At 32.2% G+C, this 14,560-nt stretch overlaps 1 pseudogene; it reads left to right on the forward strand.

The window, feature by feature from the left end:
* Positions 1-7,063: 7,063 nt before the first annotated feature.
* LOC133315210 (uncharacterized) lies at positions 7,064-14,560 on the forward strand (annotated as a pseudogene).

The following is a 14,560-nucleotide window of genomic DNA, read 5'->3' on the forward strand; positions in this document are numbered from 1 at the left end:
TTTAATTGGATAATCAGGTGTTTTAATTGCTTTTTATGTTTAAATTGGTCATCTGATCTAAAATTCGAAATTTGAAATGGTTTAAAATTTTGAATTTAAATATGGATGGTTGGAAAAGAATTTCTTTTAAAAATGAAATTTTAATTTTTAAATCGAATAATTAAATGACCATTTGTGGTGGCAGACATAACAGAATAATTAATTAATAAATATGGTTTTGAAATTCGAAATTTTAATTGGATAATCAGGTGTTTTAATTGCTTTTTAGGTTGGAATTGGTTGTCTGATCTGAAATTCAAAATTTGAAATGGTTTAAATTTTTTAATTTAAATATGGATGGTGGGAAAAGAATATCTTTTAAAAATCAAATTTTAATCTTTAAATCGAATAATTTAATGACCATTTGTGGTGGCAGTCAAGGCATTTAATGTCCCACTGCCCATCACATTGGTATCCAAAAAGAAAACAGCTGTTTTAATTGCTTTTTATGTTGGAATTGGTCATCTCATCTGAAATTCGAAATTTTAAATGGTTTATCAATTAAATTTCGAAATTATGTATTTATTTTGCACAATCTGAAATTCGAAATTTTAAATTCAATAAAAAGAAAACTCTTTTCACGGACATGCATTCACGATCTCTATTCATGGAGATCAATAGAAACAAAAACAAATTTCACAATTGTTGAAGACCTGATTGTCATTCAATTCACAATTTCGTTATGGTTATTTTTTAAATAATATATACACAATAATGATATAACAAAGACATTATCTTTGTTATATATTTGATTCAAATATCATAACAATCAAGAATCAAGAGAGCTGACAGACAAAATAAATTAGATAATCAGGTGTTTTAATTGCTTTTTATGTTGGAATTGGTCGTCTGATCTGAAATTCGAAATTTGAAATGGTTTAAAATTTTGAATTTAAATATGGATGGTGGGAAAAGAATTTCTTTTAAAAATCAAATTTTAATTTTTAAATTGAAGAATTAAATGACCGTTTGTGGTGGCAGATATAAAAGAATAATTAATTAAAAAATATAATTTTGAAATTCGAAATTTTAATTGGATAATCAATTGTTTTAATTGCTTTTTATATTGGAATTGGTCTTCTGATCTGAAATTCAAAATTTGAAATGGTTTAAAATTTTGAATTTAAATATGTATGGTGGGAAAAGAAATTCTTTTAAAAATCGAATTTTAATCTTTAAATCGAATAATTAAATGACCATTTGTGGTGGCAGACAAGACATTGAATGTCCCACTGCCCATCACATTGGTATCCAAAAAGAAATCAGCTGATTTAATTGCTTTTTATGTTGGAATGCGTCATCTGATCTAAAATTTGAAATTTGAAATGGTTAAAAATTTTGAATTTAAATATGGATGGTGGGAAAAAAATTTCTTTTAAAAATCGAATTTTAATTTTTTAAATCGAATAATTTAATGACCATTTGTGGTGGCAGACAAGGCATTGAATGTCCCACTGCCCATCACATTGGTATTCAAAAAGAAATCAGCTATTTTAATTGCTTTTTATGTTGGAATTGGTCATCTGATCTAAAATTCGAAATTTGAAATGGTTTAAAATTTTGAATTTAAATATGGATGGTGGGAAAAGAATTTCTTTTAAAAATCCAATTTTAATTTGTAAATCGAATAATTAAATGACCATTTGTGGTGGCAGACATAAAACAATAATTAATTAATAAATATGGTTTTGAAATTCGAAATTTTAATTGGATAATCAGGTGTTTTAATTGCTTTTTAGGTTGGAATTGGTTGTCTGATCTGAAATTCAAAATTTGAAATGGTTTAAAAATTTTAATTTAAATATGGATGGTGGGAAAAGAATATCTTTTAAAAATCGAATTTTAATCTTTAAATCGAATAATTTAATGACCATTTGTTGTGGCAGTCAAGGCATTTAATGTCCCACTGCCCATCACATTGGTATCCAAAAAAAAACAGCTGTTTTAATTGCTTTTTATGTTGGAATTGGTCATCTCATCTGAAATTCGAAATTTTAAATGGTTTATCAATTAAATATCGAAATTATGTATTTATTTTGCACAATCTGAAATTCGAAATTTTAAATTCAATAAAAAGAAAACTCTTTTCACGGACATGCATTCACGATCTCTATTCATGGAGATCAATAGAAACAAAAACAAATTTCACAATTGTTGAAGACCTGATTGTCATTCAATTCACAATTTCGTTATGGTTATTTTTTTAATATATACAATAATATATACAAAGAAATTAATGTTAAGTACTTAAAGTTAGAGTCTTGAGAGTTTCCGGGTAAAAATTTGACGACGGATCAGTTAAAAATTACACCGGGTCTCACTAATGGACGAATATCACTTAAGTGACATGGCACCCCTCATTAGGGCACCCTCCTCTCCTTCCCTTCCATTTCTGATCAGCAGCCCCTTCACCTCCTTCTCTCTCTAAGTTTCAAATTTTGAAAACTCTCTCACTTCTCTCTAAGATTTCTTCACCTAAATCTCTCTAAACCACCAAACTTACTTCACAAAGATTGTTCCCCTCACTCTCCTCTTCACAACCATACCATTTTCATGGTGTGAATCAAAAATCTCGTGTCCCTTATCATCCCAAACAGCCATGGTTTTGTGGAGAGCAAAGGCTATGGAGTTGTGTTCTTGAGCTCTCTTGAAGAATCACACTTGCTTACTTGTTTCCTTTGATTTTTGGGTAAGTGTTCTTAAATTTTTTTCATGAAAAATATCATCTTTTCTTCTTATGTTCTTGAGCCTAACTCATGAGCATGTTCATGAAGGTGTGTGCTTGCCTAAAGGTGTGTTCTTGGTGGAAAAAGGTTGAGACTTGAGCTAAAGGAGAAACCTTGAAGATGTAAGCTCCCACTTGGGAAATATGAACCAAAAAGCCTCCCTTTTTCTTGTTGAGTGCCTTGGTTTTGATATGTTCATGAGGAGAATGTTGTTTAAAATTTCGTATTGTCATGGTTTGATGATGATTCTTAAGTGTGTGTGTGTGTGTTTGGAACCATGGAATGATGGATTGGATGACTAAAGGTGCCACCTTTGGACCTTTGAGTGATGTTCATGTAAAAAGATGACTATGAACTCAAAAATGGACCATGAACATTTCAGCCATATCATGTAAGGATAGGGTTTGATGACAAAAAAATGTGATTAAGTTGTTAAGTGTGGAAAAATGATTAGAAAGATTAACTAGGTGGGTTAACTCTAAGTAAAACTCACTAATCATGATTAATAATGGCTAAAAATCCTAATTAATATAGCTAATCAAATCTGCCCCATAAAGTACATAAGGGTTTAGTTGTGTTAAAATTAAGGAGATGATGAATTAGGTGATTAATTAAGGGTAGAGATTAATTAACAAAAGTAATCAAGGATTTAACTCTAAAATTGGACTAAAGTAAGGTTTAGGTACACTAATTAAATAATTAGTAAAATTTAAGTATCATGACATAATGGGACTAAGGATATTTCATAATGTGACTTAATAATAGAAAAAATCCAAGAATTAATGTGAATTAGGATTTATAATAAAAAATAATTAAGGTTTGTTAAGTAAACACATTTAAGGCTAAGTAACCAGCTTTTAGGCAAAATTGAGGAGAGCATATCTCCCTCCACAGAGGTCATATAGGGATGTCCCTTATATCAAATTGAATATTGAGATGTTATCTACGTGGTGTCAAAATTTGGTATCAATTGAAGATATATTCCATTCTGTATGTTCGTTTGAGTGAGGACTGCACAGGGAGGCATGTGCAGGGGCGCTGTACATGGCTGACACTTCCATGAATTTTTTCTCCCTCAATTATTACTAAAATTAGGCTCATAATATGTCTAATTAAAGATAAAGGTGTCTAGTTGTCTACATAAAAATTTTAGAGCAATTGATTTAGTATAATTTCCATAATCGCAGAAATGGTAAAGGATGTTTAGGGCCCTGTTCGGAGTTGGCAAACAGCTTTGTTTGTCCAACTTCAAATGGTGATAACCGGAGCTAGGAAACTTCAAATGGGGCATATGATACCTTTTTGGAAAGGTAATTGAGTCTAGATTAACATACTAAAAGATGAGAATTTTATAACAAGTGAGTCACGCCCAGTAACTAGAAAACAGAAGCATGTACAGTTATGGAAAAACCGTAAAAGTGATATTTAAGCTAAGTGGGCTTAGGGGAACCCTTAGTAACTTATAATAATCATAAATATGACTTGGATGAGTTGAAAATAATCTAAGTGAGCCTTGCATGTGATTCTAAGCTATGTAAGTAATTGAAGATTAAAGTGGCTTGTAATAATGCACTAAAATATGTAATAAGTAATAATTGGTCAAGGCTTGTAATGGGCATATTATTGGCATATGAGTATGAAAAGTGGAATCATTAAATGATTAAGTCGTGGATATGACTTGATTAATTAATATGTAATTAATGATGTGAATGGTTCCTACTCTAGGTGTGCCTAGAGAACCGTGCACTTGAGGATTTTGTTGGAGCATACGTATTATATTGGAGTGTGGGCTTGTGCTAAGCTCCCTAAGGTAAGCTCCTAGTTCTAGTTGACTCCTCTCTCTTGTGGCCCCACCATGATGGTGGGCATTATGGTTATATTGTATGGAAGTATATGGTATGATGTATATGTGCATTCATTCACATTCATATAGATGTTATATGATCTTGATGTTATGATGATGCACTGATGATATATGTTATGAGGATCCTGGCCAGTGATCATGGTATGTAGGCTGCCTATGACTTGACTCTGGGAGCTATTTTATACTGAGGTTGTGTTGACTGTCTATGGCTTGACCCTGGAAGTCACACATGTGTAACGTCTATGGCTTTGACCCTAGGGTTACACAAGGATGATATGATGATGCTATGTTATATGCTTTATATCTGACTTGTTATGCAGGAAGTGGGCTCAGGGGTTAGAGGATCCTCTATGAACCTTGAGCTTACTGAGATGTTGTTATCTTACCCCATTTGGGGACATCATTTCAGGTACCCAGAGTAGTGGTGATGCTTCTAGGGGCAAGGCCCCCGCATTGGAGTAGTTGATGATGCAGCTGATGATTTTATATTATATTTAGATTTGATGTTGGCATGTAGACTTGTTAACATGCTTAATTATTTTATGGAGATTACTGTATGTATTTATTTAGGCTCATGATAGTATTCTTAGAGCCATGGATTATTTACTGATACTTTTATACTTCGAATTAATATAGACTTGATGCATGTATTCAGTTAATTTGGGCATGGAGCCTTATTAGTTGTATTGACCCATTAAGGGGATTGCAGTCCGTGTGGGACTTGCAAGCTATCTGTTTAAATTGTTGTATTAATTAGGGTTATCTGTATGTGTGGAATCATGTTTCTAGTTATCCGAAATACAGCCGTTATGCTGTCCGTGAGACTCCGTCAGGAATGACACTTGATGTCATATCTTGATGGTCAATGGCCACTAATACTGGCTCATGGGATTAATTAGTAGATGTATATTCAGATTTACGCTTTCGCAGTATCTGACGTGAACGTTTTTAGAAATGTTTTTATGAAATGTTTTGGAAAAAGTTTACTCGTATTTTTATAAGATGCTTTATTCCTTTTCAAATAAAGTCTTCCGCAGTGAATGTTAAATATCATGTATGTTAACAACCGGAGTACTACGGGGTGTTACACAAGAGAGCTGACAGACAAAATAAATTAGATAATCAGGTGTTTTAATTGCTTTTTATGTTGGAATTGGTAGTCTAATCTGAAATTCAAAACTTGAAATGGTTTGAAATTTTGAATTTAAATATGGACGGTGGGAAAAGAATTTCTTTTAAAATTTGAATTTTAAAATTTAAATCGAATAATTAAATGACCATTTGTGGTGGCAGGCATAAAAGAATAATTAATAAATAAATATGGTTTTGAAATTCAAAATTTTAATTGGATAATCAGGTGTTTTAATTGCTTTTTATGTTGGAATTGGTCGTCTGATCTGAAATTTGAAATTTGAAATGGTTTAAAATTTGAAAGTTGAAATGGTTAAAAATTTTAAATTTAAATATGGATGGTGGAAAAAAAATTTCTTTTAAAAATCGAATTTTAATCTTTACGCGCAAGAGAACAAAAGCAGACTTTGATATATAAATCCTGCATGTAGCTGTAGTTTACAAAAAATATATAAATAAATATATTTCTTCGTATGCAGACATTGATATGTTGCTTTTGTTTGACATATTGTAGAGAATCTATCTCGGTTCACTGACACCCAGGCCAGCAGGTATTTTTTATTTCGCTCTGAGTTCTTTTTGTGTTGCTTTGTAATGGTTGATTTCAAATCCTTTTTAGTTCCATTAGATGTTATTTCTGATTGTTGCTTTTTATAACATGTAGACTTTCTGAAGTAAGCAATGTACACAATCAGTTGAGCTGCAATAGACAACAGCTCCGTAATATTACTAACGGTAACATTACGTTCACTGTTAAATTGTAGAAAAGTATTTGTAGTTTAAACCCTAAAAAAATAATATGATATAATTCTTCGTATGTAAATGTTATTAAATTTTTTTCTTCAACGTGTATGAGTTCATATCAGTGTACATAACACATTTTTATTGGTTTCGTATTTGTTCTCTTTTGTAGAGAATCTATCTCCGTTCACTAACACCCAGGCCAGCAGGTATTTTTTATTTCGCTCTGAGTTCTTTTTGTGTTGCGTTCTAATGGTTGATTTCAAATCCCTTTTAGTTCTATTCGATGTTGTTTCTGATTGTTGCTTTTTATAACATGTAGACTTTACGAAGTAGGCAATGTACACAATCAGTTGAGCTGTAACAGACAACAGCTTCGTAATATTATTAACGGTAACATTACTTTCTCTGTTTGATAAAACAAAGGTTGTGTCAATTAAATTCATTTGGTTTGATAAAAAAATAGCTCCGTAAGTATTTAATTTTATCGTTTGCTTCGTAATTCATTTGGTTCAAAAAATTGGCGTCCTCATATTTTTTGATAGATACCAAAAATGCTAGAATGAGGCGAAAAAGCATACTGGCTGAAAAGAAGAATTCTAGGCGTTTTATTAATGTAGACAATATAACTCGAATGGAAGACTTAACAGGTAATTTGTCATGTGCTGCTTATTGTTCATTCATTATTTTAATTGGATAATCAGGTGTTTTAATTGCTTTTTATGTTGTAATTGGTCGTCTGATCTAAAATTCGAAATTTGAAATGGTTTAAAATTTTGAATTTAAATATGGATGGTGGGAAAAGAATATTAGCTGAAGGCAAATCTATTATCGAAAAAGAAAATATAGTAGAAGATATATATTTTTTTTCGGTACATAGAAGATACTTTTAATTTTACTATAGTGATAACCTTTTTTATCTAAAATAAAATAATGAAACTTTATTTTAAAAGCTTGCGTTTCCTTCTATGTTTTCCCACCCATTGTTAGGGGGTGATTGACTCCACAACATAAACCTCACATTCTACATTGTTATTAAGACGTGTAAAATAATCGAACCAAATCAAATTGAATCGAATGGAATGGAAACACATTTTTCTCAACTAATTTTAAGAATTGAACTGATTTTATAAATAAATTTAAAAATTAAATTGAATCAACTAAATACTCAAATGAATTTTGATCTGGTTCTGAAGTATGAACCGCTTCTGAAATATAAATAGCTTCTAAACCATTTTTGAACTTATTTTGAACCGATTTTGTGAGAAAATAAAAATAATTAAGGGTCTATTTGAATTGACTTATAAAAAAAATTATGCCTTTTAATTTTAGAAATATTTTTTACAAAAAAAAATAGATTTTAAAAAAATATTTGATTTTTGAATTCTGCTTTTTTTTTAAATTAAAATTTTTAACTTTTTAGAAAAAAGATTTTTGGTTTTTTGTGTAGCTGTAGTTTACAAAAAATATATAAAAATTATTACAAAAAGAAATCAGCTGTTTTAATTGATTTTTATGTTGGAATTTGTCATCTTATCTAAGATTTTATGCTTATTGTTCATTCATTTTATGCGTGGTATATTAATTACTCAACTTTTGAAATTTCAAAAATAGGAATAGATGTCAATGATGTTGTGTCCATACATTCAACTCTTACTACGTTATCTAATTCTGACTCCATGACAAGGTATGATCAGAATTAATTTTTTTTATTAGTAACTGTATACTGTTACTACTTTTGTGAAACCATATAACTGAATTAACACTGTTTCAATTTTCTATTGTTGTAAAGGATACAATATTCTACTCCAGGTGATACCTATGGAAGTAGTGCTTCAACTCATGCCCTCCAACAAAGTGAGATAAAAAAAACGTTATTCATTATGTATTTACAACAAAACCATATTAATATGAGCACGCACGACATACTATCACATTTTTTGTGTGGTTTTTTTATTATGAAATTCCCTATAGTAATTAAATTCTACTTATAGCAAGAAAAAATATTCAAAATGTTCGTATTCAAAATATTCAAATTGTGTCTATTAAATTCATTTGGTTTGATAAAAAAATAGCTCCGTAAGTATTTAATTTTATCGTTTGCTTCGTAATTCATTTGGTTCAAAAAATTGGCATCCTCATATTTTTTGATAGATACCAAAAATGCTAGAATGAGGCAAAAAAGCATACTGGTTGAAAAGAAGAATTCTAGGCGTTTTATTAATATAGACAATATAACTCGAATGGAAGACTTAACAGGTAATTTGTCATGTGTTACTTATTGTTCATTCATTTTATGCGTGGTATATTAATTACTCAACTTTTGAAATTTCAAAAATAGGAATAGATGTTAATGATGTTGTGTCCATACATTCAACTCTTACTACGATATCTAATTCTGACTCCATGACAAGTTATGATCAGAATGAATTTTTTTTATTAGTAACTGTATACTGTTACTACTTTTGTGAAACCATATAACTGAATTAACACTGTTTCAATTTTCTGTTGTTGTAAAGGATACAATATTCTACTCCAGGTGATACCTATGGAAGTAGTGCTGCAACGCATGCCCTCAAACAAAGTGAGATAAAAAAAACGTTATTCATTATGTATTTACAACAGAACCATATTAATATGAGCACGCACGACATACTATCACAATTTTTTGTGGTTTTTTTATTACGAAATTCCCTATAGTAATTAAATTCTACTTATAGCAAGAAAAAATATTCAAAATGTTCGTATTGAAATGATTTCTAATATCTTCGTGTCATTTTTTCTTTATGCTACAGGTACTTATATGAATAATTCCATTTTGCCTAACATTACTTCTAACAGTGAAGGTATTTGCATCAATTTAAATTTTGTTCATTTTTCTTTCGAACCTAATTTATGCATATATCGTGATTTCTCTGTGTTTGTATTTATTAAGATTATTGGGATGCGGGGGATCCTACTTTTGTTTGCGAGAAATGCGGAGCACATTTGTGGTACGAGGAGAGAAATAAAAAAAATCATAAACCCAGCACACCAGAGTTTGGTTTGTGCTGCGTAAATGGAAAAGTAAAACTTCCTTTATTGAAAGTTCCTCCTGATGCTTTGCTTAATTTGCATGATAATTCAAATATCAACAGCCGCCACTATTTACGGAATATTCGAGCATACAATATGATATTTTCCTTCACCTCCTTTGGAGCAAAAGTGGACGGATCAGTGAATCAAGCTTCTGGCCCTTATTGTTTTAGAGTTGGGGGACGAGTGCATCATTTAATAGGCAGCCTTATTCCAGCTGACAGATACTCCAAAATTTGCTCAGCTATATATATACGATACTGACAATGAAGTTGACAACAGATTGGGTTGTTTAAGGCACGTTATTTTCTAATCTATTGTCATCTATCAATTACGGTGTATATTTTTTATTTATTTTTTACTTATTTTTATGACATTATTCTTGCAGTTCGATAAACAGTGAAGATATGCTTGATCCTGATATTGTCCTATCATTGAAGCAAATGCTGGATAAACACAACAGTATTGCTCAATCTTTTAGGTACGCTAGAGATCGATATAGGGAAGATGACTTTAGTGGAGTGAAGTTGAGGCTTATTCGAAAGCGTGGCAGTGATGGCAGAGTTTATAATCTTCTGTCTGCGTCAGAAGTTGCTGCTCTTATTGTTGGGGATATAGACAGCGCATTGGGTGATAGGGATATTGTTGTTGAGACACAAGATAGAGTTTTGCAGCGTATAGATGTCAAGCATCCGTTGTATCTTGGATTGCAGTATCCTTTGTTATTTCCTTATGGTGAAGATGGTTATCGTGATGATGTCGAGCGATCTTATACATCCCATGGTAGGACTAATCCAAGATCCACTGTTAGCATGCGAGAATTCTTTTCGTTCAGAATTCAAATGAGATCAGGAGAGTCCGAAGTTCTCCATCACTCAAGGAAGCTTTTTCAACAATTTTTGGTTGATGCTTACACTATGGTTGAGTCTGATCGGCTGAATTTTATTCGATATAACCAGAGTCATCTCAGGGCAGAGTTATACAAAATATTAAAAATGCATTTGACAGGGGTGAAGATGAAGCTATAAACACTGGAAAGCGTATCATTATTCCTTCTTCGTTCACAGGCGGACCTAGATATATGGCTGAGAATTGTAAAGATGCCTTTGCAATCTGCCGTTGGGCTGGATATCCTCATCTGTTTATAACGATCACCTGCAATCCTAAGTGGCCAGAGATTACCAGATTTCTTAAGGCAAGAAAACTCAACGCTGAAGATCGTCCTGATATTCTTTGCCGAGTATTCAAGTTCAAATTGGACGAATTGCTACATGATTTAAAAAAGGGTCGTGTTCTTGGCACAGTTAATGCACGTAAGTGTATTGTTGAGATTATTTTTTTTCGATTTTTATGACAAAATTTACACATTAATATATAGAAAATAATTGGACAAACCGGATCACAATTTTATGTATCCTACCAAAAAAATTCAAAATAAAAATCGAAAAAAACCAATTTATTGATTTTAACTAACTCTGTCTGTTTGTTTAATGTAACAGATGTTTGTACAATTGAATTTCAGAAACGTGGACTGCCTCATGCTCATATTCTACTTTTCTTGCATCCCTCCGAAAAACCTAATACTGGACTTGACATTGATAATTTGATTTCAGCTGAGATTCCTAACAAAGATTTCAATCCTTCACTTTTTGCATCTGTCACGAGTTATATGATGCATGGACCCTGTGGTCCTGACAATTACAAGTCTCCTTGCATGAAGAACGGACATTGTTCAAAGAAATTTCCCAAGAAGTTCTGCTCCCGTACTTTTATTGATGATGATGATGGATTCCCTCATTATAGAAGAAGAAATGATGGAAGTGTTGTCAAAAAGAACGGCGTTGAACTTGATAATCGTTATGTTGTGCCGTATAATGCAAAACTTCTTCTAAAATATCAAGCGCATATCAATGTTGAATATACTTGTCAAAGTAGTGCCATTAAATATCTCTTTAAATACATCCATAAAGGGCAAGACAGGGTGACAGCTGCTATAAATCATTCAGATGATGAAATCAAAATGTTTTATGATTGCAGGTTGTTGAATTCATATCGGTTATGTTTCCTTTCGTTACTTGGAATAACATTTTTCTAACTTAATTTGAATTTATTGCTTATATATGATAGGTATGTGTCCGCATGTGAAGCTGCTTGGAGAATATTTGAATTTGAGATTCATTACAGATTCCCCCCTGTTCAGCGATTGCCATTTCACCTACCCAATGAAAAAAGCGTTGTTTTTAGTGATCATGCTTCAATAACCGATGTCAAGACTAGGGCGGAGTCTAGACAATCAATGTTCGAGTCTTGGATGGATGCAAATAAAAAATATCCAGAAGGTAGGAATCTTACTTATGCAGAGTATCCAACTCAATTTGTATATAAAGAAAGTACGCATGAATGGCATCCCAGAAAACAAGGATTTTCAATTGGAACAATAAAACGTTTTTCTGCCAATAATGGAGAAGATTCCTATCTCCGAACTTTACTTAATTTTCAAAAGGGTTGTACAAGTTATGAAGATTTGAGAACGGTCAATGGGGTGTTTTTTCCTACATATAAGGATGCCTGCTATTCTTTGGGGCTTTTGGTTGATGACAATGAGTACATTGATGCAATTAAGGAGGCAAGTTCTTGGGGGTCAGCAACTTATCTGAGAAATCTGTTTGCCTTATTGTTATTTGGTAACTCAATGAACAGGCCTGAAAATGTTTTCCAAAAATGCTGGGAATTACTATCTGACGATGTTCTTTATCGGCATAGGCAAAGAATTGGACGTGAAGGTAATTGTCCAGAACAAATTTTGTGCTTTCATTTATGTGTATTGTGCACTATAATTAATATTCTTGACGTTCTGTATCGTGCATTCATTTATGCAAAAAGTTTGCTTATGTTTAATTCACTTGACCTTCGAAAAAATGTGAGCATTTTTTGTTCCTTCATAATAAAATTACATTTATACATTATACACCGTCCTATTCTTAATATTTGGTTAAAAATTTCGTTATGTTTCACACCCTCTGCTTTGTTCATAATTTCGCTTTATTTTTCTTTCCTCACCAACTTTGTCTTTGTTAATCCTTTTTTTTTTGTATTTTTCAATTTTTTTCAGATGCTTTGCTTACAGAGGATTCTATAAAAAAACATAACCCTGGCAGAAATCGATATGGTGTTGCAAAGCAACGGTAAATGCCTCTCTGATTACCCATCCATGCCGAGCATCATGGGTGAATCTTTATTGGATATGCAGAATAGATTGGTGATGGATGAATTGTTGTATGACAGTTTCTCTTTGAAAGAAGAGCATCACAGACTACTGAATTCACTCACTGATGAGCAGAGGGTTGTTTATGACAAAATAATTTTAGCTGTTTCGGCAAGTAAAGGAGGATTTTTTTTCCTGTACGGCTTCGGTGGGACTGGAAAAACATTTATTTGGAACACCCTGTCAGCATTTGTTCGATCTCGAGCTGAAATAGTGCTTAATGTTGCTTCTAGCGGAATTGCTTCACTTCTTCTTCCTGGAGGACGTACGACACATTCTAGATTTCGTATTCCTATACAGATCACCGAAGATTCAACATGTAATATAAAACAAAATTTTACTTTGGCAGAGTTGTTGTAAAAAACAAAGTTAATCATTTGGGATGAAGCACCGATGGTACACAAATTTTGCTTTGAGGCTCTTGATAGAACACTTAGAGATGTTCTTAGCTGTGTTGATATGCCCTTTGGTGGAAAAGTTGTCGTTCTAGGAGGTGACTTTCGGCAAATATTACCTGTCATTCCAAATGGCAGTAGACAAGATATAGTTCATGCAACCATCAATTCTTCCTATCTATGGTCCCATTGTCATCTGTTATCTTTGACCAAGAACATGCGTCTCAATTCTGGAAGTAGCACTAATAATTTGTTGGAAATAAAAGAATTTTTTGAGTGGCTGCTTAAAATAGGAGATGGTGATCTTGGGGATGATGTTGATGGAGAATCTATTATAACAATTCCAGATGAATTGTTGATCAAAGGTTCAGAAGACCCACTTTCAGACATTGTTGATTTTGTTTACCCGAATCTGATGGATAATATATTAGATCCTACTTTCTTTAAAGAACGTCCTCTTCTGACTCCTAAATTGTCCGATGTTGCCATGTTAAACGAGCACCTAATAGCTGTGATTCCGGGTGAAGAAAGGACATTATTGAGTTCAGATAAGGTTTTGAAACAAGACGGTAATTCATCTCTTGAGAATGATGAAATCTCCCCTGATATCTTAAATACATTCTCATGTTCGGGGATTCCTGATCATAAATTAACTTTGAAGGTTAAAGTACCGGTGATGCTATTGAGAAATATTGATCAATCAAGAGGTTTATGCAACGGTACGAGATTACTTATTACAAAGTTGGGGAATCATGTTGTTGAGGCAATTGTTCTTACAGGAAACAATATAGGAGATACTGTGTTAATCCCTAGAATGACGATCAGCCCATCGGGTCATACATTTCCAGTAAACTTCCAAAGAAGACAATTCCCCTTGGTAGTTTCGTTTGCGATGACTATCAACAAAAGTCAAGGACAGTCGTTGTCTCATGTTGGCATTTATCTTCCTAGGTCTGTCTTCACTCATGGGCAATTATATGTGGCACTATCTAGAGTAAAGAGCAGACATGGATTGAAGATGCTGATACTTGATGAAAATGGTTGCGTTACAAATACTACATTTAACATCGTCTACAAGGAAGTATTTCAAAGATTAGTGTAGTATACTTGGTTATTTCTACAAAGAGATAACATTGTTGTTTGGTATCAGGTAAGATCTCAATTTTTTATCAGAAAATATTTTTTAATCTTCTTTGTTGATTTCCTTTAGTTGTTATGCTTATTTGTCTACTAATTTTTTATTGTTATGCAGATTCAGTATTCGAGGCACAATCAGTATATTATTCCCTTGTCATTTTTCAGAGTCAAAGGTTTTTCATTGTAA

The sequence above is a fragment of the Gastrolobium bilobum genome, unplaced genomic scaffold, assembly GCF_033153095.1.
Source record: "Gastrolobium bilobum isolate Gb01-03AN ecotype WA unplaced genomic scaffold, APGP_CSIRO_Gbil_v1 utg28140, whole genome shotgun sequence".
NCBI classification, from domain to species: Eukaryota; Viridiplantae; Streptophyta; class Magnoliopsida; order Fabales; family Fabaceae; genus Gastrolobium; species Gastrolobium bilobum.